Source organism: Pleurodeles waltl, chromosome 5, assembly GCF_031143425.1.
Source record: "Pleurodeles waltl isolate 20211129_DDA chromosome 5, aPleWal1.hap1.20221129, whole genome shotgun sequence".
NCBI lineage: Eukaryota > Metazoa > Chordata > Amphibia > Caudata > Salamandridae > Pleurodeles > Pleurodeles waltl.
The window spans coordinates 489,295,920-489,323,344 of record NC_090444.1 but is presented as its reverse complement, the minus strand read 5'-3'; positions in this window follow the sequence as shown (position 1 = coordinate 489,323,344).

The following is a 27,425-nucleotide window of genomic DNA, read 5'->3' as shown; positions in this document are numbered from 1 at the left end:
TTGCTAAATCTGGTGCTGTGCTCCTTTACGATCTAGAGCAGTAACTCTTGACTTTTCTGTGAAAGTGCGGTTGCAGCTATGTTTTTGCAGTTCAGGCATTTTGGGGTTGCCCCTTCATGTAAAACCTGGTGATGCACATTCCTCCTGGTGAAGACTAATCAAGAGATTGTTAATTATTCATTATAAGCGCCCTTATTCAGTTATGTGGCAGATACATATTTGCTGCAAACAATCATAACCGTTGTATATGTTGACCTAAATAACCTAAATCAGCATGCGTTTTGATCACTTTATTTCATATGTATTTTGTAATCATTGAATCAATGCCGTTACTTGCACCCAATCTCGAAAAACGAGTGATACGGCACTACGGCAATGTATAAAGGGTATCAGATGGCAGAAAACAAAGGCAAATCAAATAGTACATTCAAGAATATCAAGCACAGCCAGCAGTAACAGCTATTAAGGAAAAACACATTCGGGAACATTTGAGAACAAAAGGTCATGCGATTCTTCTGAAATGCAGTTGCTACATAGCATTGAAATTACAAATAGTGCCTGAACGGAAAGTATGGCGACTAGTATAATAGAGGACTTCTTAAGAGGACGTTGACGTCCATTCTGTGTGTCAGCAGTGAAGTATTTTAATATACATGGATGCTCCTTTTTCATACGAAAGCTACTCTGATGTTAAAGTTTAGCTAGTTGTCAGGGAATTCATACAATTTTTTTCTGTTTTGTAAGAGAATGTCACAGGTGTAACAATAGCGACGCTATTGATATGAATTGAATGTATCATTTTAATTATATAACATTTTGAAGTAATGCAAAACTTCTTTGAGTGTACTTCAAAGAGACTTATATTAATGAATTATTGTTCATTTGAAAACACACGCTCAACTGAATTGATTCATCAGCAGGATGTAGTCATGAGGTACGCATCAAAGAGCTTTAACGTTTCAGTTATTAATACATACTAGCGGTTGCAGTAATTTCATACAAAAAGCATTGTATATTGTGAACTTCATTCAAGAAACATAGCTAAAAGAGCTTTAGGGAATATGCAAAATAATGAAAGGACTCTAAATTGGTGGCAACTTCTTTTCACTCTTCCCTTATTTTATTCTTCATTTCTTTCATTCTTTTATTCCTTTCGTTAATTTGTCATTTTTTCATCACTGCTTTCTTTCATTCCTTCCTTACACCTTCAGTTTCTTTATTTTATTTATTGCTTTTTTCCTTTCTAAATTTTCCCTTTCTAATGTCTTTTTTTTTAATGCATTTAAGCATTGCCTTAGTTTTTGAAAATGATTTAAACGTGTGCTGGCTTGATTAAATTTGATTGATATTTATCAGTCGCTCTGATGAGTGAAAAGGGTGTCTGGTTGCTTCCTAAGGAAATATTCATGAAAGCATTTTTGAGTATGTGAAGAAGTAATCCAGTGATATTACATACTCTCAAATTATAATAACTAATCAGTGGCCAGTGACATCTTTCTAGCTATGTCCTATCTCCTATGTGCGGAGTTCGCCACCACAAGTGAGGGGAATTCTGCCAGTGATGCTATAGGTTTTTAGTGTAAATGTAGGACAAACAATGAAAAATAGTGGAGAATGAGTAATAATCTCCTACTAAATGAGAAGGTTAAGGAAAAATTAAGGAGGGACAGAGAGCGGTACACGCTAATATTAAACGAGAGGAGAGTGGAGACATTGAACAGTTAGGATTCCACCACAACCATCAACAGATGAAATTCACAACAATGTTAATGAGTTAAGCACTGGCTTTCCACATAAGAAAGCAAGAGAGTGAGGAAGTTTTTTATAACATATTGGTGAATATATTTTGCTGCATTGCCCCTTACCTTGAGCAACATTTGTTGAAGAAGGTGAGAGACGATTTATAGGTTAACATGATTGGCATGTCCAGGGAAGCATTAATTGCTAGAGACTTCTTCTCACCTTATGTAATCCTTGATATGGTTCATAAAATAGGATAGTAGCTCAACTCACCTACAGTCCATTTCAAAGCATCCCTAGTTCGTGGCACTGGCACCTTCCGCAAAGTCATTGGATATCCTGATGACATCTTATAGACATTCCAATCACAATGCTTTCAAAAGGTACTAAGATGCATCACCAGCTAAGAGCTTCAGTTTATTGCCGTGCCACAGTCACTGGAGAAAAGGCAAAGGATGTTAAGGACATTTTGTGCCATTACCCCATTCCTTCTCATGATAGGGGACATCAGTTACTCACACCAACCAGTTCCACCACCTGGACATAAGGAATCTTTTTACTGCAATATCTATAAATGGCACTCCTGCAAAATCCAAACCAATTCTAATGCCAGGGGAGGGTTCCTTAGTGCATACAATGTGTTTCTTGAATTCTCCAACAGTTACTTCTTAAATGTAATTTAGCCATTCAGTTAGCTGTTGGGGATTTCAGTGATATGTGGTTTCTAGGTAAGTGTTGCTAGCTTAGCCTGGGGCTGCCTGTACGCCTAGGGAGTGGCATTACAAATATACTCAAGCACACCTTGACCTTGATTGAAACACACACTGAAATTAACAGTGAGCAGTGAATACATACATGGTTAGAAGATCTGCAGCTGTTGCAAAAATAAATCTTTAAAAAAAAAAACTTTGTTGCAGGAAATGTTGTGTATGCTTCTCCCGAGCTACTCACTGACACTGACACAACACGGATGCCACAGCACACCCACATGTACTTGAGCCATCACTGAACACACCTTTGGTGTACTCAAGTCATACTTCAAATGTCTTCACCAGGGGCTGAGGGGAAGAGTATATTCCAGTTCTCCTGAGAAATTATGCATAATATTATAATAGCCTATTACATGTGGCACATAACCTCCATGCAACGGGTGTAAAAAGTTCAGCAATACTGGTCCAATCTGTCTGTTGTGATAGATCGGTCAAAGAAAAGGTCATAGAGGCAGCTTACTTTGGGAGCACAAGCCCTTACTTACCAGAAGGTGGCATGCTTCATCATCACTGTAGCCCTTGTCCGGCTGGCACTGCGATGCCTGATGTGCCCCGTCAGTTAAGATTTCAAATAATAGAACAGGTCATTGCTGATCCTGCGAAAAAACTGACAAGATTTTTTCAGAGAGACACTTATTGGATATACATACTTGGCATTTTACAACCAGATCGGACTTAATGATCATTCAGGGACGGTCTGTTTTTTGGAGTATTGCATTTCATACATTCTCTTGGGAAAGAGGCTAGCAGTTCCTATTTCAGAAAGTTAAATTTTCTTTAGTTATTGTTTATGGCCAATTACTCGAAATGACCATGTTAATTTCACTCTTTGTGACTTAAGCAGCACATGACTATCACTTGATTATCTTCTTGCTGTACTCCGTTACAAATATGGCCAACCCATGGTACATCACATTTCAGTTTATCGCCTAATATGGTATCTTAACATTTACATTACTACGACAGTAGAACTTTCATATGTGAGTATCACTGAAGCGATGACTAGACTCTGTCGGAGCACACATTGGAGATGCCATAACTATGCTTGCCAGATTCATACCAAAACAAATATTGTGACATAATGGTGTTAGATTTTTCATTCACATTTGGCATACTTTGCTTTCACACACCAGCAAACCGTAATGGGACCATCCCACTCATATCATCCGAGCTCATCTTGTTTCAAGGTTGACATTGTATCTCCTTTAATTCCATGATGCGCCATACATTGCACAGTGTTTGGACAAAATATCGAATAAGAATAATCATGATGCAAAAATATCTTGTGTTGGAAAATATAATAAAAATAGTTATATATTTGTAATAAATAATAATATTAGTTACACATTTGTATAGAGTAGAGACTTGTAACATTTTTCTAATTTTATTTAAGTTCTCAATTTTTTTAAATGTATATTTGTACATTTTCAAACATACATATTTCATGTTAAAATTAAACATTTATATTTAAATAAATAAATGAAACATTTTAAAAATGCAAACCATGTTTAAATAGTATTGTATGTTTTACATTTTCACTTTTTTCCATTTGCATTTCCATTAACCTAAGGTTACATGGACGTTATAGTAAGGATCTGAATTTACTTGTACAAAACCAAAGAAAGTCTGCAGATATAGTTAGAGTTATTTCAAGTGATGGAGCGTAGCTCTTATAATTAAAATCAACAATGAAATGTTTGCAAATTAATGCATAATAATCCTGCATAGAAAATGTATTACTGTGTTTTACTAAACGTGCATTTGAAATGTGCCCACGGTGAGTGGCCGCTAATGTATACGATGATTAATGAAATTGATTAATAATGGACTATTAATGTACTAATGTATGGTTTTGTACTAGTATTAAGAGTTAAATGATAAGGTTTTGCTAATTAAATTACTAGGCCTTAGTTAGCATGAGTCGAGGCCTAGCTGCACGGTTTCATATTAAATGTGTTTTTCTAACGTCCAATGTGCTGACTTGCTGAAGGACACGTAATTGTATTTTTCCAGAAGCTAGAAGATGTATGTAACCGTAGTAAATCCTTTCTCATGAGACTCGACTTGCTCAAGGAGACGTTCTTGTTGAATGCAACAGTGTAAACTTGCAACAGCTACAAGGTCGCCTAAACTGGTTTAGACAATGGAACTACTGAATGGGTCTGTGAAAGGACCACGAGAACATGAAATTTGTACCGGACATTCTACCCGTTGGAAACGTCAATCACAGGAGCCAATAAACTATGTGAGAACTGTTATGAGGTGATAATTTTGATGGGACGAATAGCCAACCATTGGATGGAGATAGTGGTGTGCCAAACTTGCCCAATTGGAAATTAGGGGACTGTACAGCAGGAAAAGGATAAAATCCTTTGACACAAGGAGAAATCAAGCCATTCCGAGCCAATCTATGCTGCCCTTTTTGCCAGTGCCAATGCGCCATTCTTGCTATTACCCAGACACTTTGTCACTCTGCCTAAAGACTTTGTTGTTTGACTCTCCAAACCATCCTTCTTACCCTTGCCTTGCCCGTTCTATACTTTTCCTCCTTATGAGGGAAGTTTCCCTTTGCCCCGTCTTGCTGAACCTTGCTGTGTTTCCTGGCTGATGGCGAATCAACTGATGTCCTGAGGACGAAGACTGACTCTGTATGCTGACCCATTACGGAGGGTAACTATATGATAATGAAACTGTAATTGTCTGTTTGCTTTTCCTTTCTAGGTACCAACTGCTTCTTTTGACAGAGACCATATTTAGATGTTTTCAAAATTTGTGTTGCTAAATTGTTTTGCATGAAGCCCAACATGCTAATGCTAATTCGAGGTTAGTTAAGGAGTTCACTAAACGGACGCAAAATGATTAACTCATGTTGGCATCGTGCTATGTTCTAATGTTTATTATTCTTGCTTTTCTGAAATCTTATTCGAGTTGCCATATTATAACAGTGTTGATGTGCTTCATGGTTTTGAGACTAATGAACTTGCTAGTAGATTGTAACCAATAGAAAATAAATATCAAAATCCTTATAAATTCTTTGTGGTTATTCATGACTGAAAGGTCAGGGTATGTCTCGATTCTCATTAATGTCATTATATAGATTGAATTGATTTGTTATGGTGAATATTGATGACGTTATTGATCTATTGATTGACATGTTGATTAATTGCCTCGTCCTGAGGTGTCTTCAATCAGGATCAAAAGATTCATTGGCCTAAACGAGTCCCAGTCTATGTAAATTATCTAGTAAGGGAAGCGTTATAACAAGTTATGCCCTAAGGTAACTATAACTTGTGCTATCACAATGCACATTTTCTTCTTCAGTAATTTGAATGGTAATATTTCATTTATATTTTTAATGAGGTTATAGAAGTTGTCAAAAGTGGTTAATATCTGGGTAATTAGCAGTGCATGGCTAGAGCGCAAGTTATAGTTACCTTAGGGCATGAGTTATAGTTACTTGAAATAACTCTAACTATAACTGCTGAATTTCTGTGGGTTTGTGTGAGTAAGTTTAAATCCTAACTATAACGTCCCTGTAGCCTTTGATTTTTTCAGTGAATTTCTAGATTTTTTTTAACATAAAGTTATTTTCATTGCTGTATGTTAATCCAACCACCACCGCGCAAGGCATTTCGCCGTGCACAGTGACGATTGACTACAGTGCCTCACCAGTGGCCAGGCCCTACAGCAAACCCCTATAACCACTCAATCCTGCACTGTGCATGGACGTTGGCTGTGCACAGCAGGGGTTGGCCACAGGGCCTGATATGAGGTCAGTCCCTGCAGCCAAACCCTATAACTGCCCCCCTACCCCATCTATTTGTTTTGGGTGGAGTGCCACATTCCCTCCCTGAACAGGGAAGATCTCGGCCCGGGGGACCCATACTTCGGGGTGCTGCCTAATTATTTTTTGGGGAGGGAGTGAGCTACATGCTCCTCCTCCACAGGGCCGATCTCAGCCCCGGGGAGCCCATCATCCAGGGCATGGCTAACTATTTTTTTGGGGGTAACACTTGGTTCCACTCTGGTACCCAGGGACCCAATCCCCCAGGACACGGCCTCAGGGACTGCATCCCACTGGGCACAGCCTAATTATGATTTTGAGGGCTTTCGGGTCAGGGCCTAATTTTTTATTTTTTGGGGGGCTACACATCCCCCCTCCGCAGGCCAATCTCGGCTTCGGGGACCCCATCCCCCAATGCAGCCTAATTTTATTTGAGGGGAGGGGAGCCATATGGCCCCTCTCCACAAGGCTGATCTCAACCCCGGGGACCTCATCCTCCAGGGCATGGCGTAATTATTTTTTGGGGGGACACAAGGCTGATCTTGGCTCTAGAGTTCCCATCACTCTTGGCCCAGTCATGATTTTGGGGACTGTGGCAGGAGCCTGAAGGCCCCCATGGTCCAACTGGCTCCTCACATCTTGGGGGAGCCAATATTGCTGTCACAGAGAGGGATCTGCTGTGGAAGCTCCCTCTCTGTGGGAGCAGGTTCCTCTTTGTTCCTACCTGCATCTCCTCAGGCAGGCAGGCAGACGAAACATGAGCTCCGATGAAGGGATTTACAGCTCTCCATTCATTGGAGCACAGTGTTTGCTGTGACATGGAGGCAGCTATGTCTCAGGGGTGGGCCCCCCAGGAAATAGCAGGAGCCGGCACGGGTGGGTGGTTGTCCCCAGGGCTATCAGCGGCTCCCTGAGGGGGGCGCAGCCCCCCTCCACCATACATAGCCCTGTGGACGTGGTGGTGCCCAGGGCTGCAGTGTGTCCAAAAGGGACCCCCACCTCTCATTTTTCAATCTGCCCCAGGGAGTTGGTGGTCCCCGAGGTTGCAGTGGGCCACATGCCACCTGCACATCTTTTCATAAATGCTCCCGGAAGGTGGTGGTGCCCCAGGGAAGTAGTGGTCCCTGTGGTGTGGAGGGCCACATGGCCCGCACACATTTAAGTCATTGCCCCGTAGACAAGGTGGCGCTCAGGGCTGAAGGAAGCCCTAGGAGAGGGGCCCTGTGCAGCTCCCTGTGCAGCTCCCACTCATTAAAGACACCAATGCCCCCGGGACCTGGTCCACCCGGAGGCTAATGAAAAGAAAATGGTGAGAGACCACTCTTTTTTAAAAACAAAATATAGGAAAAGTTTGCAGACCCAGATTCACAGATTTTTCCAGTAATAAAAAAAAATGCTTTTAAGCCCTCACGGGGTCCCTCAGGGTCCCCAAGCACCAGAGCTAAGGGGTGATGGTGACTCTACCCTGGCCCCTTGTCTTTTTTTTTACTTTTATTTCTGGGACTCGGCTGACTCTGACGACACTTCTTTGTAGAAGAGTTGTCAGCCAATCACATATTAGCAGGGGGAGTGTAAGATCCTTGGAGGATCCGCCTCCCTATATATCTATGTATTTTGGTCTGAAATTTCTCCAATAATACTGAATGGATTTGTGACAAAACACAACAACGTGATTGGCACTACAGGTTCTAACTTCCTGCTAAATTTGGTGGAATTCCGGGCAGTGGTTTTGGATGTAGGTGTGTCTAAAGGTCCTATGGAAAAATGTATGGGGAAAGGGACCCCCCTTTTTCTCATCCTCCGCTTGACAGATCACCCCAAAACTTCTGATAAAGCAGCTGCACTGACCAAAGTACAAATTTCGAAATTTTGGGAAGATTCATCAAGCAGCACCAAAGTTATGGCAAAACAAAAAACGCTCCATCTATGGAATCTAGGTCCTAACTATAACTGACTGCCACTAGGTAATATATATATTTCTTAGTGGCGGTCGCAACTAGGTAGTAATAGGACCTAGTTTCAAGAGAAAAAATAGTTTTTTGCCTGTCTATATCTTTGGCCGCTCTTCACGAAAACATTTGGCTGTCAAGTGAACTGCTGTCTGGAAAGTTTCAGGCTAATCCGTCAAGCGAGGACTGAGATAAAGGGGGGTAAATTTAGAGTGTTTTCAATGTCAATTCAGATAGGAAATATTGAACAGTGATAGCGCAAAAACGACTAGAAGGAATTACACCAAATTTGGCAGAAATTTAGCTCTTGGTCCAGAAAGAGCCCTTTGTGTTATTTGTTGTAAATCAGTTCAATAGTTTTCGAGAATTTTAAAGAATTCCATATTTGTACATGAAGGGATGTGAAGGATTTGCCACCCCTCATGATCTCGTGCTGAGATCTGATTGGCTCCCAACTCTACAAACCAGGAAGTGTTGGCATCCATCTTGGGACTCGGCTTGGGCCAAGTCCCAGAAAAAAAGAATACAAAAAGGGCCAGGTTATGAACACCCACCCTGACCCCTTTGCTCTGGTGCTGGGGTCCCAAAGGGACCCCCACAGGGCTAAAAAGCATTTTTCTTTTACTTTCTACCATGGATTTGTGACGGATCATGAATCCACAATAAAAAAAAAGTGCGGACTCCCGTGCTTTGAAGCTGAAACCAAGTCACAGCAAACACTCCACAATTTGACAGTGGGATCTGTAAAGCAGGTCCAGCTGTCAAAAAGTGGAGCTTTCATCTCTGTTCCCTGCACACATGTATGTGTGCAGGGAACAGAGATGAAAAGTTTGCTCCAGCAACCACGGACCTGCTACTTGAAGCAGCTACTTGGTTGCTGAAGCAATGGGACTGCGGGGGATGCCTTGAGGCTTCCCTCATGGTCCTAAAAAGGCCATACAAGTTTTTTTCTAAAATAAAAAAAAATGTAAGGACTGTGGGGGAGCCCTCATGGGCTCCCCCGCAAGCCCAGATAGCCCATAAAAACAAATTGAATAGCTCAGTGAGTAGGTCAGGGACCGTCACACTGAGCGTTCAGGATTCACATACAGCTGGACTTGTTTCCTGTTTTATTTTTTTAAGTAAAAATGTTTAAGGCTCATACTGAAAGGTGATCATACTCTTTATAAATAACAACATTTTTCTTTCCAAATTGTGCATAGATATCTAATTCTAAGTATATCATACATCAAAGCCTTAAATCTCGCTATCTCTCTCCCTCTCACTTTTGGTCTCTCTCTCTTTTAATCTTTATCCCACTCACACAACCACTCAGACACTTGCACACCCACTCACAGACCCACTAAGACACTCATGCACCCACTCACAAACCCTCATGCACCCACACACACCCCTAGTCAGACTCTCACGCACCCACTCACAGACCCACTCAGATAGTTATGCACCCACTCACAGACCCACTCAGTTTCTCACACACTTACTGACAGACCGACAGACAGTCTCATGCACCCACTCACAGACCCCCACACAAACTGACACACCCACTAAAACACTGCATATCCAGAGAGGCCATGGCCAACTCCCACTGTGCACACCAAAAAGGTCATGCACAGCATGTGAATGGGTGGTTAGGGAGTTTGGCCGGAGGGTCTGGGTGCAGGCCAGGTCTTGCAGGCAACCTTTGCTGCACATGGGTGAAGTCTACCCACAGTGAAAGATTGGGCGCTTATAGTGGGTTTGCCTCAGGGCGTGGCCACAGGCTGAAGACTGTGTGCAGCAGTAGTTGGATTAACGCATAGTATGAAAATTACTATATGTTAAAAACATGGAAATTCTGTGAAAAAAACAACGGTTACAGGGACGTTATTTTTAGGAAATATCATTTTTTTTAAACATAGAAATTCACTTGTGTCCTCAATATGCACTGCTAATTAATTCACAAATTATGGCACTCATGACTTCTTGGACAACATCACTGTTAATATCAATGTAATATTTGCAGTGAAATTTTTGATGAAAAAACTGTGCATGGCAGGGGTGCGAGTTTTAGTTTCCTTAGGGTACGAGTTATAGTTACTTCAGGTAACTTTAACTATAAGTGGTGAATTTCTATTGTTTTATATGTATAATGTGAGCCTAACTATAACATCCCTGTAACCTTTGTTTTTTTAAGTGAATTTCTATGTTTTAAAAAAAATTCTATTTCCTAACTATAATGTCCCTGTAACCTTTGTTTTCTCAGTAAATATATATATATAGGTAGAAATATTTATGGATACAAAATGTAATTGTTTCTTCTGGCTAATAATGAACTTTAAGCTGCACAATAACTGCAAGAAAATGACATAAAATGACCACTGGAGGGCAGACAATCATGGGAGTTCCAGAATGATTCTCAAATGTTTTCCACTGAAAAGGCCCACTAGAGGGCCAAAACTATACATTGTGCATTCTACAAAAGGTTACTACTTGGGTCTTTAGACTGCAGGGCTGCCTCTGAGGAAGGCTATGAGACCGAAACGCGTCAGGACTGCTAAACAGCTTAAAGATTTAAAATGACATACCAAGCATCTGCCAAACTACTTAAAGATTAAAAGTAACATACCAGTGCATCCAAGAGTGAGACTAATTTCTTCCTGAATGGAGGAGCTTGTTTTATGTTTAAGCAGCGAGGGGCTGCTTCTAAGGACGCACCACTAGAGAGAGTGTCTTATACCCACAAAGACCAGTTCAAGGAGGCAATGTGAGAAATGTTCAGGGTTATGGCTGCAGTCATGGACTACCAAGGTATTGGTCCATGCAGTTTTGAAAATATGACTGTGATGGAACGGATGTTGGTAAAGTACTTTTATACAAAATGCACGAGCAGGAAATAATTTGGCAGCAAGTAAAGCCCACTGAAGTGTAGAAGTATTGATGGAGCATTAAATGTAATTGTTTCTTTTGACTAAATACAAACTTTAAGCTCTACAATAACAGCAAGAAAATGACATAAAACACCCACTGGATGACAGACAAACATGTAAGTAACCACAAGTTCCAGAATGCTTAGCAATTGATTTCAACTTAAGAGGCCCACTAGTTTGATATCCTTTAGTTTCATTTCCTTTTTTCGGGTTTCCAGGAGCAGCTACTTTTTTAAAACATTTTTTTGTGTTTTGTATGGTTCCTAGATACTCTGAATTGTTTTGAGGGATATCTTTTGAATTAATGTAACTTTTTCATTTTTTGGGGCTTTTTAGAGACTATCGGCCTATTTATGAGTTTGGCGGTCTGACCTCCAGTACTCCAATACAGTGATGAGGAGGCAGCCGTCCATCTGGCAGCTTCAGCACCGTCATATCACAATGTTTCCGCTTAGCTGACAGGCAAAAACAGTGCGATGGCATTGGCCTTGGCTCTCAGAGAGATCCAAGGTCGATGCCAATGTACACAGCATCCTCAGAATTCATACTATCTACTATGGCAGACAGTGAGCATTCTGAGGGTGCTGACAGGGCACACCTGCACAGCCCATGACATGGTGCTCTGTGGCCCCAACCCTGCCTTTCTACCAGTCTTTACATGGCAGGGACCCCTTCATGAAAAGACTGGAGGTTGTAGTGATCAGCTTGGCAGTGTCAAACTTGGCCTCGCATTGGCTGACCGCGACTTTCACCCTTACCAATCCATCAGGATCTCTGATCGTAGCGCTGATGGTGGTAGCCTGGCGGTCTGACTGCCAGGATTAGAATCTGGAGGTTGGTCCACCAGGGATGTGGTGGTTCAATGGCCGCAGCAGGTAATGTTCTTGTAATCAGGCTCTATTTTTCAGATTTTTGGTGCATTATTATTTATGACTTTGTGACTATCAGTTATTTCAAGTAACTATACCTTACTCCCTGAGGTAACTATAACTTGTGCCCCCACCATGCACAGTTTTTTGTTCAATAGTTTGACTGCTAATGTTTTATTCACATTTTTATTGACGTTATAAAAATAGTCATGAATGCAGTTATCCCTGGGGTAATTAGCAGTGCATGGCGAGGGAGTGAGTTACAGTATCTTAGGGCACGAAATAACTCTAACTACAACTGCTGAATTTCTGTGGTTTTGTGCGAGTACATTCAAAACTTAACTATAATGTCTCTGTACCCTTTGGTTTTCTGAATGCATTTCTATATTTATTTAAATTCTATTTCCCAACTATAATGTCCCTGTAACATTTGTTTTTTTGAGTGAATTTCTATGTATTTTTAAATCTATTTCCAAACTATAATGTCCCTGTAACCTTTGTTTTTTTCAGTTAATTTATATGGTTTTAAATGCAAAGTAATTTGAATTGCTATATGTTAATCCAGCCACAGCCAGCATCCAGGCCCTGTGGCCACACATTGCCCTTTGGAGATGGATGCTGAGTTTGTCTCTCTGGGTGTGAGAATATGTGTGAGAGGGTGTCACTGGGAGTAAGAGTGGGTATGAGAGTGTCTGTCTGGGTGTGAGAGTGAGTATGAGAGGGTCTGTCTGGGTGTGAGAGTGGGTATGAGAGGGTCTATGTGGTTGAAAGAGTGGGTGAAGAGTGTCTGGGTGTGAAGGTAGCTGTGATAGGGTATCTCTGGGTGTGAGAGTGTCTCTGTGAGTGGGTCCATGAGTGTATATGTGCTCTGTGCCCCCTCCATGCACAGTTTTTTGTTCAATAGTTTGACTGCTAATGTTTCATTGACTTTTTGTTGATGTTATAAAAGTAGTCATGAATGCACTGATACCTGGGTTAATTAGCAGTGCATGGCGAGGGACTGAGTTACAGTTACCTTTGCGAGCAAAATAACTGTAATCACAACTGTTGAATTTCTGTGGTTTTGTGCGAGTCAATTCAGAATTTAACTAAAACATCCCCATAACCTTTTGTTTTTTGAGTGAATTTCTATTTTTTTAATACTATTTCCTAACTATAGTGTGCCTGTAACATTTTGTTTTTTTAAAGTCAATTTCTATGTTTTTCAGTTCTGTTTTCTAACTGTAATGTCCCTGTAACCTTTGTTTTTTTCAGTGAATTTATATGGTTTTTAAACTAAAAGTAATTTGAATTGCTGTACGTTAATCCAGCCACGTCCATCAGTCAGGCCTTGTGACCAGCCCTCTATAAACACCCAACCCCATTATGTGCACAACCAGCCTGGCCTCCAACCAGGCCCTGTGGCCAGCCTCCATAACCATCCAACCCGTGCTGCACACTGCACTTGGGAGTTAGACACAAAGCCTGTCTCTCTGGGTGTAAGAGTAGGTGTGAGTGGATGTCACTGGGTGTTACAATGGGTGTGCGAGTGTCTGTCTGGGGATGAGAGTGGGTATGAGAAGTTCTATGTGGGGGAGAGAGTAGGTGAAGAGTGCCTGGGTGTGAGAGTAGATGTGAGAGGGTATCTCTGGGTGTGAGAGTGTCTCTGTGTGGTTCTGTGAGTAGGTGTGTGGGAGTCTGAGTGGGTCTGTGAGTCTGTGAGTGACTATGTGAGTGGGTCTGTTTAGTGAAAATAGGTGGGTTTGACCACTAACTTTGTGTTTCACCACTGTGCATATTAGTTGTTCAGTGTTCACCAGTTGCAGATTACATTTTGTATTTAGTTTAGCTGCCTATTGGCCTTATCGTGGTGTTAGACATTGCAGTTGAGACATTGCAGATGAGCTATGTTTTTCCACATGGTAAACTAAGCTTGTGTTCTTTGTATTTTCTCTTACCGAACACAATAGCATATTAAGGAAACACATATTTTTTGTTTTTCTCCAGTGCACAGAACAGGTTGGCCTTGGAAGAGGGAGCCTTGAAATGTTGGCCAATTTTCAATGTTTTTTCTTCCAACTCTGACCTACAGTAGCCAGCATGTTTTGAATATTTACATCTGAGAGGGGTTGGCCTTTCATAAGGCTTTTTCCATGAATGTTTAAGCTACAAAAGAAGTGACCCCTCTTCAGTAGCGGGGGAATTTCTGAGACCTCAGTCAGGATTGGGCGTCAAATGCCTGACATTTTCCCGTGAGGGTGGATATCTCTTCCTCGCAGTTGAACAGGGGACATCAACTTGCTGGCATGAGAAAGAGGAAGACCTTGGCAGACCCTACGTGATGAATTTGGACTTTATCCTTTGTTTTGCAATTATGCTATAATATAATTACATATATTTGCTGTGCACATTGCAGTTGAGAATCACTTTGATATATTTTCCTTTCATTGCTGTGACTATTTTTAAACATGCGCCTTTAACCTACTAATCTCCTTCATTTTTTAGGAACCTTGTAATGGAATAATAATAAATTTCTTCTTTAAACTAAGAACTGCATTCCAGAGATTTTTGTCAGCTCGGTCATTAGTGAAAGCAAAACATTTTGGCATAGATCGTCAGTCTAAAAAGAGGAGTTGGAGATTGCAAGTGCACGATTTAAAAGTGTAAATAGTTTTGTTTTTATTTAGCGAATTAAAGGAAGCACCGCAAACCATGTTTGAAAATGCATGTGAAGTTAAATTGCCTTATAGTGTTGTGACAAACATGTTTTCTTGTTTATCAGGACATTATAAGTTTTGGGATGGGTGCTTAGATAAAACTAAAATGTTTTCATGTTTAGAAAAGGTGGTTTTTGAACAAAATGATGTCTCTTCTGTTCTTGACAGGAGGGTTTGGATACTTTTGTCTGCTTACAGAAAAATGTATGAGAGATGTAAATAGTTAGAACATGGAAATAAGAATATACATGAGCAAAGTAGCCAGAACAAATTGTTGCAAGATAAAGCTGAGATCTACTAAGCTGTTACAGGAGAATCTGGCTTTTCACATTCCAGCAATGAGGAGGTTAAAAAAGGTGGGGTCCAGTGTGAGCCTCATGAGAAGAGCATAGTTCTCTGTGCGCAGAGCAGCCCACAGTTTTTGACAGGAGTTGAAGTGCATTCTTGAAAAGATTACACTGGGCAAGAAGTTGACGATATTACAGGTATATTCAGACCACTTTTGCAGAGTACGATGTGCATAATTAATTCAGACAAGACTCAGGTACTGTAGCAAAATGTGCAGTTTCTGGGAACTCAGTGGAATTCAGAACATAGAGAGATGTTGTCACAGGTAAAACTAAAGATTTTAGAGTTTGCTACTATTTGCAGTAAGCAAGAGACACAGAGATTCAGGAAATTGTTGGATTTTTGGAAACAGTATAGCCCCCATCTGAGTAAAATCTTAATGCTTTGGTACAAAAGTAACTAGGGAAAAACATTAGTTTGAATGGAGTGAAGAGCAGCTGTGTGTCTTTGATTTGGTAAACAAAATAATTAACCAGACTTTACATTTGTGCACAGTGCAAGAGGGAAACATTGAGTTACATATAACTGTTCAAGGACAATATGCAAATTTGAGTATGTGGCAGAAACAAGGGAGGATAAGGGTGCCCCTGGGGCTTTGGATTAGAAAACTACTTGACTTTGTGGAGCGCTATACTCCTTTTGAAAAAAACAGCTTTTGACTTGTTATTGGGCTCTAATGAATACTGAGCAAATCACATTAAGTTATAATGTAATTCTGAAATTTGAACTACCAAGCATGCAGTGGGTGATGAGTTCACCTAAATCTCACCGAATAGGACATGCCCACGAGGCTAGACTCACACACTGGATCTGGTACATACAATGGAGGGCTCGAGTAGGTCGGACAGGTACTGCAGCTCCACATGAACATGTGCCACAAACCCTTGTACAGGATGAGGAGAGGGTGCAGGGAGTACCACAGGTAAAAGAGTCAACAGTAAAATGTAGTGCATCATTTGAATTCTTGTTCCCTGAGGATAGAAAGCATGTTTGGTTCACTAATGATTCATTGAAATACGTGGGTACTAAAAGACATTGGAAAGCAGTGTTATACAATCCAGTTACTGAAAAGTCATTGTCTACCACAGGAGAAGGAAAATGTACCCAATATACAGAGTTGTACAATGTGTGTCAGACTCTAAAGCAAGAGCTGCCTGAGACGTGTCATTTTTACACTGATTCTTGGTTCATTGCCAATGGATTACCCATTTGGCTTTCCACATGGCTTGTACATAACTGGTTCATTCATTCATTCAAAGGAAGTGAGGAGCAAAGAGTTGTGGCAGGAAATTTGGGAAATGTTAAAACAGAGTAAAGTCATAGATGCTCGTTGTCCCATTGACTCATTAGAACACTGGTTCAATTCCCTTGCAGATGTTAAAGACAAAATTTCAGAGGCAGAAGTGTCAACCCAGAATTCTGACTGGTGGGGATGGCTAAGTGGGTGCACCAGAAATGTGGACACCTGGGAGAGAAAGCCACTTACAGGTGGGCAGAGATTAAAGAGATGCACATTCCCCTAGATTTTATAAAAACTGTAATTTTGCAATGTTCTATTTGTCAGCACCCATAGCAGAGATCTGTCCCACAAAGAGTCAAAGATCAGTTGGGGAGAGGAAAGTTACCAGGACAGATATGGCAAATTGATTACATTGGACCACTACTGATTAGTAGTGGGTGACAATACACCTGCACCGTAGTGGACACTTAGGCCCTCATTACAACCCTGGTGGTTAATTCCACCTACCGCCGTGCCAACGGCTGACAAGATACCGTGCCCACAGCGGTAATCTGCCACGGGTATCATGGCCCACTCAGTGAATACCACCACAATACAGACACCCACACAAGTCTGCCACACTAAAGGTCAGTGATAAACTGGTGTTGCCAAAACCCACACCGTTACGCCAACAGAAATACGCCCACAGTATCACATCCCATGAATCAACGCGGCGGTCTTAAAACCACGGTAAACCATTGGTGGTATATACCGCTGCGCTCAAAATACACACACACTTACAAAACACCACCACATTGGACAATTCAAAATGCACACACCTGACACACATACACACACCACACCCACACACTCAACACTATCAAACACACGCTCCACCTCAAAAACCCAAAGGACTTGATTAGCCCCACAAATCGGGATCCACCAACCGAAGCATGGGACTCGGTACAGGTTATTAATTTGTCTAGACTGGATTTGTCAATCTATGAAATAAATGTTTTGAAAAAGGGTCTGGGCTTTTGTCCTACTTCCAAACCTGGCTATACCACCATACATATAGAGCTTTTCAAATTTATACGCAACCTCAAACTCAAAAAATTTGTTCACAATAAACCTGTGACTAGCAAGACTTTCCACATTCCCACACCAGCTTGTAATCAATCAATCAAGGACTTGCTGGATATTCACACGATTCTCTCACTTGACAACACCTCTTTATCGACCCCCTCTTTAGGTGAACTACTAGTCCATCTTGACATTCCACCTAATCTAGGCCTTGACCGTGGGTTCAAACCTAAATCTACATTTGTTCCAACATTGCCACCAGACGACTACACTGACGTTTTTTACAAAGCTGTCAGCACTGAACTGTTTCATCTTGAGGACAAATCCAAGACCCGCACACATAGACTAAACAACAATCTCAATCAGGATGAACTTTTGGCTTTGCAGAGACTTTCGACATGCACGGACATAGTTATCAGAGAGGCTGACAAGGGGGGCAACGTTGATGTTATGAACAGGTCTGATTATGTATCTGAAATTAACCGACAACTCAGCGACACACAGGCATACACACAGCTGCAGACCAACCCCTTTCCTGGCATCACCATTTTGATAAAAAATAAATTGACATATTGGAAGAATCTATGCCTTTTGTCAGATTTGGAATACAGGTACTTATATATTGTTGCACCCCAGGCACCCTGCATATACATTCTACCTAAGGTTCACAAATCAGGGAGCTTTCCACCAGGGAGACCCATTATTTCAGGTATTGGTTCACTGACAGAACACATTTCAGAATATATTGACTCTTTCCTTCAGCCTTTGGTACACAACCTGCCCTCATATATACAGGACACCAGGGATTTGTTATGTTAACTGGAAGACATTGAATGGACGGATGAGTGTATATTTGTCAGCCTTGATGTAAGCTCTCTCTACACTTCCATTCCCCTAGAGATGGGTCTAGAGATGCTCTCAGCAACTCTTGTTGAACGTGATGCTACACTATACGAACACACTCTCATGCTTCTTGACTTTACACGTCTAGTACTTGAGAACAACGTATTCCTACACGAAGGGAGCTGGTACCAACAGTGCCAGGGAGTAGCTATGGAAGCCAAATTCTCTCCCTCATATGTTAATCTCTATATGGGACAATTTGAGAAGTTACACCTGTGGTCTAATTGCCCTGCACACATCAGCCAACATATTTTGTATTGGGGGAGGTATATCAACGATATTTTGGCAATCTGGACTGGCAATATCTTGGAACTCAACACACTCATACACCATTTAAACACTAATGAATATAATCTAGTGTTCACTCACAGGGTGGATTGTGCTCAAATCAAGTTTTTGGATTTGCTTCTGTACATTACTGGCAAAAGGATCACCTCCAGATTGTACAGGAAAACAATGGCCTGTAACTCTATTTTTCATGTGCAGAGCGCCCACCCCCTCACACAAATCAGGGCCATTCCCTATGGGGAAATGGTTAGACTACGGCGCAACTGCAGTGACACTGGCATTTTCAAACAGGAACTTGAATACCTGGCACACGGCTTCCGAGTTAGGGGTTACACGGATCAACTCATCTCGGCGGCTAGTAGACGTATATCCTCCAAAAACCATCATTCTCTATTGATTAGAGGCCCAAAAAAACCTTGCGCCGATGGGTCTAAAAAGAGGCCTGTCTCCTTTATCACCCAACATAGCCCTGCCAGCAAGACAGTGCTTCGTATTCTCAAAAAGCATTGGCACTTGTTGACTCTATTGGCAGTTCGCCAACCATTATACACAGTAGGGGCCGCACTCTTAGGAATATTCTGTGCCCGAGCTTTCTTGCTCCTCACCCACAGATACATCCATCATCTTGGGTTTCTGATAAACCTAAAGGCTTTTTTAAATGTGGCTGCTGTATATCTTGCCAACTAGCCCTCAACAAAACTGTATCCTTCTCCCACAACACTAAGATTATTTACCACATCAAAGAGTTTATGAATTGCAACACTAGATATACAATTTATTGTGTTATTTGTGTATGTGGTCTGATCTATGTGGGGAGTACAACACGTCAACTGAAAGAACGTATCCAGGAACACGTTAGAGCCATCAGGAATTTCAACACAACCTATCCCCTTGCTGTTCACTTCAACACTCTACATGGGGAAAAAGATCTTTTGAAGATAAGATTTCATGGTATTACTCAGGTATCCAACTCACCCAGATGGGGTGACAGAACAAAAGAACTTTGCAAATGTGAGGCGAAATGGATTCTGAAACTTCGCGCAACTTTCTGTCATGTCTATGTACGAGTGAACAACCAACAACTTTCTATACGTACATGTGTAATGCTTACTGTGAGTCTTACAGCCCTTTTGTATCATGGGTTTGTTTCCCCCTATGCTGTCCCCCATCTGAGGTCTTTCTTAGACTATTACTCTGTATTATGTATTAACCAGCGTTTCACTGTACTCATACGTGTGCCCTCAATGGAGGATGCATGACTTAGGTTACATTGGTCGTGTCACTTTTTGTCAATTTATTCTGTTTCTTTTTATCTATTTAATTTTGATCCACATTGTTTCTAACTGTCATAGTTCATCACTACTCTGTATTGGATATTGACTGACGTTTCACTGGACTCATGTTCGTGCCCCAAATGGAGGATGCACGACTTTGGCTATATTGGCCGTGTCCACCCTTGTTAACTAATCGTGTGTCTCTACTGATTATTCCCTGATTTACAACCATTTTTTTCACTGTTGCTTATGACTATGTACCATACTTGTACTTATAATATTTTATTTTGATGTTTATTTTCTGATATCACTCCTCTCTACACCTTGCATACAATTAGTTACTAAACTTACCCTTCTGGTTATCTCTGGCCCTATTTCTGTCTTTCCCACACTATTGAGATACGGAGTAAATTACTGTCGCAAGTGTACTTTTTTCTGACTTGGGGCCTTTTGACTCACTGGCATGCCTACCTCACTCTTACATCTCTTCTTTACACCTTGCGTTTTCGCTCCACATTTCCATGATGGCCGCCATTACACTTCAATAAACAGGGAACCTTTCCTGTTTGGCGTCCATCTATCCTTTGTTTACTTCTTACATTTACATTTACAACTAGCCCTAAGCACCGCACTATCTTTATCGAATACAACAAACACATAGTCCTCTGTTTACTTCTGACACTGAAGATTTATAGAACAGCAAGCGCCGGGCCTCGGGACTCAAAGACGGGCTGTTTACTGACCGCATAACTGCTCCGGCCCTGCTCTCAGGTACGCTAAGATTTTACCCGTTTCATCCCGTACCTGTGCCACGCCACGACAAGCATTTTATTTTCCAGCTTGGGATGCCTCAGAACTATTTTTTACATATTCTAGGTTTCTGGCTTCTGTAATATGCTGCTCTTTCCTCAATAGTGCTAAGTGCTCATTTTACGTAATCTTTTGATATTATTACACAGCATAAAACGTCTGGTCTGTTGGCTCATGTCAGGTACTTTGACTTGGGACTCCTTCTCCCTATTTTTTCATATCTAACTACCTATATTCACAGCGTTTACCTGCTTATTAAAAAATAGGTTGCCTTCGACATTTAGGGGCTTACTTGGATCGGTTGTCTGTGAGTGCATTGCACTCTTTTACCTTTCTAAGCTAAATATTATTCTAGTAAGCAACCTTCTGCTCTCAATTGTTTCTTTTGATGTAACATACCCCCTTTTTTCCGTCTCCACCTTTCCCATTTTTATGCAGGGTTCTTGACTCAAGGCTTATCAGGGCCTTCCCCCACCTCACTTGGTCACTACTGGGACCCCTAGCACCTGATGCTCTGAAGTTATTACCTCGTACTTACATTCTACTTTACAAGGTATTGTAACACAGAGGCTTACATGATTTCATACTTATTTTTCTTATTGTCATATTTCTGATTCTTCACGGTGGCCACTCATTGCCATTGGTCCAATTTTTCCAGATCTCTACCCACCGCCTAAGGCCCACCTGCCTTACCGCAGATCTTTCAAGTTTGTACAGCTGGCCGGACGGCCAAGGTACGACTTTAATACTCTGTTCTTTTTACACGTTCTAGTTCATTTTTACTTTCTAACTTTGTTCTTCAAATTCTTATGCGGGCCCATCTTTGATTATTTGGAACACTTTCTCCACTTGCTCGGCACTTAGATTGTGGTTTCTCCACCTATGCACTTTTCACGTTTCCACTGTGAGGTGTCTTTCCAGCTGTACAACTAACCAGGGTTCCTTCCTTTTACTTATATTGCCATGCCCATCATCTCTCTCTCCCTTCACTCACTTGGGTGTGCACGTTTCCTACTGCTTCCCTCTTGTAAGCACTGGTATTAGTTTACCATTGGACACATTTTAGGTCTGACCAAATTCTAGGTATTATTACATACAAGTTTGCTTTTATCATTGTCTTGCAGCCTTGATGAAGTCACCTGAGTGACGAAACACGTGTTGGCTGTATCTTGAAGAATGTGCAATCCTGAGGCAAACTGTGCCTACAATTAAAGACACTTTCTTTAACGAATTTGGGAACTTCACGTATTTTCTCTCCAACCTCAACTATTCTACCAGGGATACATATCCTTGCTACGTGATTGAACTATTTATCTCTGTGTGCTGTGGTCACATTGCTTTTGTTGTTATTGTGTACATTGGTACTCACTTTTTGTGCCTACTGGGTAGTAAGGCACCTGACCATTTGGCACCAGACTCTGACTGTACTTACATTTGCTAAATGTACTGGTTTTACTCCCTAGATGTGCAGCACCTTTCACCCTTACTACCCCATATCTCTGCTACACACCCACATTACCCACAACCCTTTAAAAAAAAGAGACCAAGCACAGAGAGACAAGCAAACAGCACACATCCAACAGAGGCACAGAACACCATCACTCATACACCATCCACACACATTACAGTATATATCCCAACACATCGCACACATATCACTCACAGCACATCCATGGCACCTCAAAGACACCCCAGGTTTTCTGAGGAGGAGCTAAGGGTCATGGTGGAGGAAATCATCCGGGTAGAGCCACAGCTATTCGGATCAGAGGTGCAGCAGACGTCCATTGCAAGGAAGATGGAGCTATGATGGAGAATCGTGGACAGGGTCAACACCGTGGGACAGCATCCAAGAACAAGGGATGACATCGGGAAGAGGTGGAACGACCTATGGGGGAAGGTGCGTTCTGTGGTTTCAAGACACCAGATTGCCATACAGAGGACTGGCAGTGGACCCCCACCTTCTCCCCCACAACTAACAACATGGGAGGAGCACGTCTTGGCGATCATGCATCCTGAGGGTCTCGCAGGAGCAGCAGGAGGACTGGACTCTGGTAAGGCAAAACCTGACTATTTTCACCCCCCCACCTGCATGCCATCACATATCCCCACCCTCACCTTCACTTCCTTCACTCCATCACCTCACATCTACCCCACCATCACAATCCACACATCCCAATACCAAGCCCTGCATGCAACACCAATGCATGGACACCCATCACCACAGCATGCCCAGTAGAGAGACTCACCCAGCCCACGAAATCAGCAAGCACACAAGGCAAATGCGACAGGGAAACCACTATTATAAGGGAAACACACCCAACACACAAGATGGCACACACAGGTACAATAACAAAGCATTTGCATCTCAACAGGACCCCTACCCAACGTCACCGGAGAGGAGGTGCCAGCTAAATCCAGTCACCCAACAGAAGAGGCCCACAGTGATGACAGCAGCTCTGCACGCCTGGACTACAATGAACAACATGGCCCATCTGGGACCTCTGGACAGTCGGTTCCCCTGCCACAGTCCCAACCCACCACGGAGCCTCCCCCCTCAGGAAACACCACCACAGCACCCACCCAGCCGGCCCATGCCACTGTCCCCAGGACACGTCAATCAGCAGTGTGTCCACAACTACAGGGTCCCCAGGCAACCTCACAAACCCTGGACGAGTAGGGACATGGGGTCAGTGGTAGTGGGCACACGGTTCAGGGGACAGAGGCACAGGACAACAGGGAAGCTGGGAGGACTGCTGTGCGTCAGGGGGAGGACAGGCCAAGGGAACCGACCCTCCACGAGGCACTCTCAAACATCATGGGAGCATACCACTATTCCCAGGAGACCATGGGCACGGTACTGGCCAAGTTGCAGGAGACCCAGCGGCTGCAGGAGGGACAGTACCTGGGGATTAGGGATGATCTAAAAAACATCTGCACCATCCTGGTCACCATTGTAGGGGTGCTGGCTGACATGGGCAAGACCATGAGGGAGGCAGTGGCACAACAAAGGGCCCCTGACACTAGCCAAACCGAGGAACAGCCTTCCACCTCTTCCGGCGCTAGTGGACAGGAGGTCCCGCCACAGAACCAACAGGCCACCAGCACCCCACCCCCTGCAGAAGGAGAACCACCCCGCAAATGGTCCCTGTGATCCAGACAGAAGACAGAGAACATAGCCAAGACCCCCACCAGGAAATAAGACTCTCCTGATTGTCACCCTTCTGTCCCACTCTGTCACCCTGTCCACCTTGAACTGCCATTACTCTCCTTCCCGTGCCCCATTGGACAATGCACCTGTGATACCAAGAGACTGGACTCTACCACAGACTGTCTTCCACCATCACCCCAGCCCCTTGCCCCTACCCCCATACTATTTAGCACAAAAAATAAACACTATTGAAATATAAACCATACTGGAGTCAGTGTAATGATTGGAAAGATGTATTCTTACAACATTCTCAAAGCATTGCAACGCCCATGTTCATTCAATTATAGCAATGTATGACAGTTAGAGGGCAGCAGTACATATAGCAGTAGCCAGAAAGGTGTAAACAGATCTGGAAAAATAAAACCCAAATGGAACAGTCAGTGGCCATACACAGAGAGTAAGAGAATGCCATGTACAATCTCCTAAAGTATACTGAAATGTGAAGAGGAGTTACTGTCTCTTACTTGTGTGTCACTGGAAGTACTGCTGGATAATGTTTGTCCTGTTGTCCACATCTTCTTCATCTGCCTCCTCTTCCTCACTGTCCACAGGCTCCACCGCTGCCACAAGACCATCCCCAGGCTAATCCTCCAGCAGGAAAGGCATCTGGCGACTCAGTGCCAGGTTGTGCAACATACAGCATGCCACGATGATCTGGTACACCTTCTTCGGTAAGTAGTACAGGGATCCACCTGTCAGATGGAGGCACCAGAACCTGGCCTTCAGGAGGCTGAAGGTCCGCTCAATTATCTCCTTGTTCGCCCACCTGCCTCATTGTAATGTTCCTCTGCCCTTGTCCTGGCATTCCTCACTGGGGTCAATACCCAGGACAGGTTGGGGTAACCAGAGTCACCTGTAAATATTGAGGGACAATAGTGAGACACACACTAACCCTTAGGGACAACCCCATATCCAGACACCTACATATACTGTGTGGGGACCTTAGCCTCACCTATTAGCCACACCCGGTGTATTACCCACACCCGGTGTCTCTGGAGTTGGGCCATCACATAAGGTATGTTGTTATTTCTCAAGATTTAGGCATCATGCACAGAGCCAGGATATTTGCATTCACATGAAAGATGTACTGGTCAGTCAAACACACCATTTGCACATTCATCAAATGATAGCTTTTTCTATTCCTGTAGACCTGTTCATGTCTGTGGGGGGGACAAATGCCACATATGTACTATCAGTGACACCAATGATGTTGGGGATATGTCCCAGGGCATAGAAGTAAGCTTTCACTGTGGCCAAATCCTCCACCTGGGGGAGACGAGGTAGCTGCGCATGTGTTTCAGCAGGGCTGACAACAGTCTGGTCAACACGTTTGAGAACATTGGCTGAGACATTCCTGATGCCATGGCCACTGTAGTTTAAAAGGAGCCGCTGCCAGGAAATGGAGCACTGACAGGACCTGCACCAGAGGGGGGATTCTGGTGGGGTGGCAGATAGCCTCCAATTGGGTCTGGCTCCAACTGGGCACACAGTTCTTGGACTGTGGCACGATCAAGAATGTATGTGATTATAATGTGTCTGTCCTCCATTGTCGACAGGTCCACCAGGGTTCTGTACACCAGAGGATGTCGCCATCTCAGCATCTGCCTCAGCAGTTGTAGCCTATGGAAGAGAACGGTGAGCAGAAGGTCATTTCCCACATAGATAGCACAACTGTGTTTGCATTAATGTCACAGAAGCAGTGTATGTAATCTAGAGTCAGTATATGTGCCAATATGTGCTGTGACACAGTTAGGTGGCATGCCATGTGGCCCCCTGAAATGGCATCTGCCTGTCCTGTAAGGAGGGACAAGGGGAAATGAGGTAACTGTACTGGCATTGTGCAGCATCGCGGTAGGCGGTCAAAGACCGCCGCACAACTGCGCATTGGTTATCATTGGGCCCTATGGGTTCCAGGAGCCAATGGCGATGTACGCTGGTGGTGACGGTAAGCACCGCTGCTGATGTCATTGCCATTTCCTAGCTATTCACTCACTTGCTACCTGACCATCAACAGGTGAGGACCTACACTGCAAGTGCTGCTGTGACCTGCGTCTGGATGCGACAATGGCTAGAGTGTCTGGGGAAAGGGCCCCTGCCTTCACTGCAGAGGAGTTGGAGAAACTGGTGGATGGGGTTCCCCCCCAGTACATGTTACTGTACGGTCCTCCAGACAAACAGGTGAGTACACTGTGAGCATGATGCGTGGGCCATGAATGTAAGGAGTGCTGGTCATGTAAGCCACATGTAGAGGGGGGCAGAGGTGTCCTGGCCTGAATGTTGCCTGAGAGGTGGTCCGTGTATGTGTCAGGGCATGGGTGGGCAATGTCTGGTGGGCAATGAGTATGACGGTCCGGACGGGTGAGTAATTACATTTTCCGCTATCTTATCCCTCTAGGTCAGCACCCACCAGAAGAAGGGTATTTGGCGTGCCATCGCCAAGGAGGTGCGGACCCTGGGGGTCTATCACAGGAGGAGCACCCACTGCCGCAAGAGATGGGAGGACCAGAGCCGCTGGAGCAAGAAGACAGCAGAGGCCTAGCTGGGGCTGGCCTCCCAACGTGGAAGGGGTGCCCATCGCACCATGACCCCCCTGATGTTCTGCATCCTGGCGGTGGCCTATCCAGAGTTGGATGGGTGCTTGAGAGCATCACAGCAGCAAGGGGTGAGTACCATTTCAGACTTCCGCTGACTTTGCACGCTTTAGGAACTGGGGGATGTGGGCTGTGGGTGCACCAGGCCAGGGCGATCATGCGAGGGTAGGTCCCTTGTCTGAAGGCTCTGAGGCACCCCTACCCCAATGGAACAAGTTGCCAACTACAACTCGGCAGGGTCCTGTGGATGTCAGACGTGCAGGTGCTGGTGTTTAGCATTGTACCCCATGGGCTGGTGACTACTTTAGTGAGGGGTTGGGCATGGCTTAGTGCAAAGGGCAAAGGGCAGCTCAGTGTGTGTTGTGTACGCCAACGATAGTGGTGTTGCTGGCATTGACGATGTGCATCCTCTGTCTCTCCCCCTTGTTCTTGTTTTGTCATCCTGTCCTTGTGTGCATTAGCATCATCTGGCAGAGGAGCAGAGGCACCGGCGACGGATGGAGCTGCATCCCACATGGCCCATGAGGGTGAATCTAGTGAGGCTGAAAGCACCAGTGGGATGGAGGGCGAGGGGAGCTCCAGGACAGGAAGCTCCCTGGTGGTGGCGGATACCTCTGTACCCACCCCAACAACAGGTACAGCCGCCACCCCCACAACCACCAGCATCACCCTCCGAGAAGCCCCTCAGCATGGTTCCGGTGCCCGCTCACCCAGGAGGGTGGGCATATCCTTTGCCCCAGGCACCTCAGGCCCTGCCCCAGTCAGCCGTGCTGCCCTCAGTGAGGAGGTTATTGACCCTGTGAGATCCCTCACTGTTGGAATCCAGGGTGTCAAGAGGCATTGGCAACAAACAAATGCATACCTGGAGGGCATTCATTCTGGCGTGGCGGCCCAGCAGTGAGCATCTCAGGCTCTGGCCTCAGCACTGATGGCAGCCATTGTCCCTGTGTCCAGCCTCCCCCCTCCAACCTCCACTACCCAGACCCA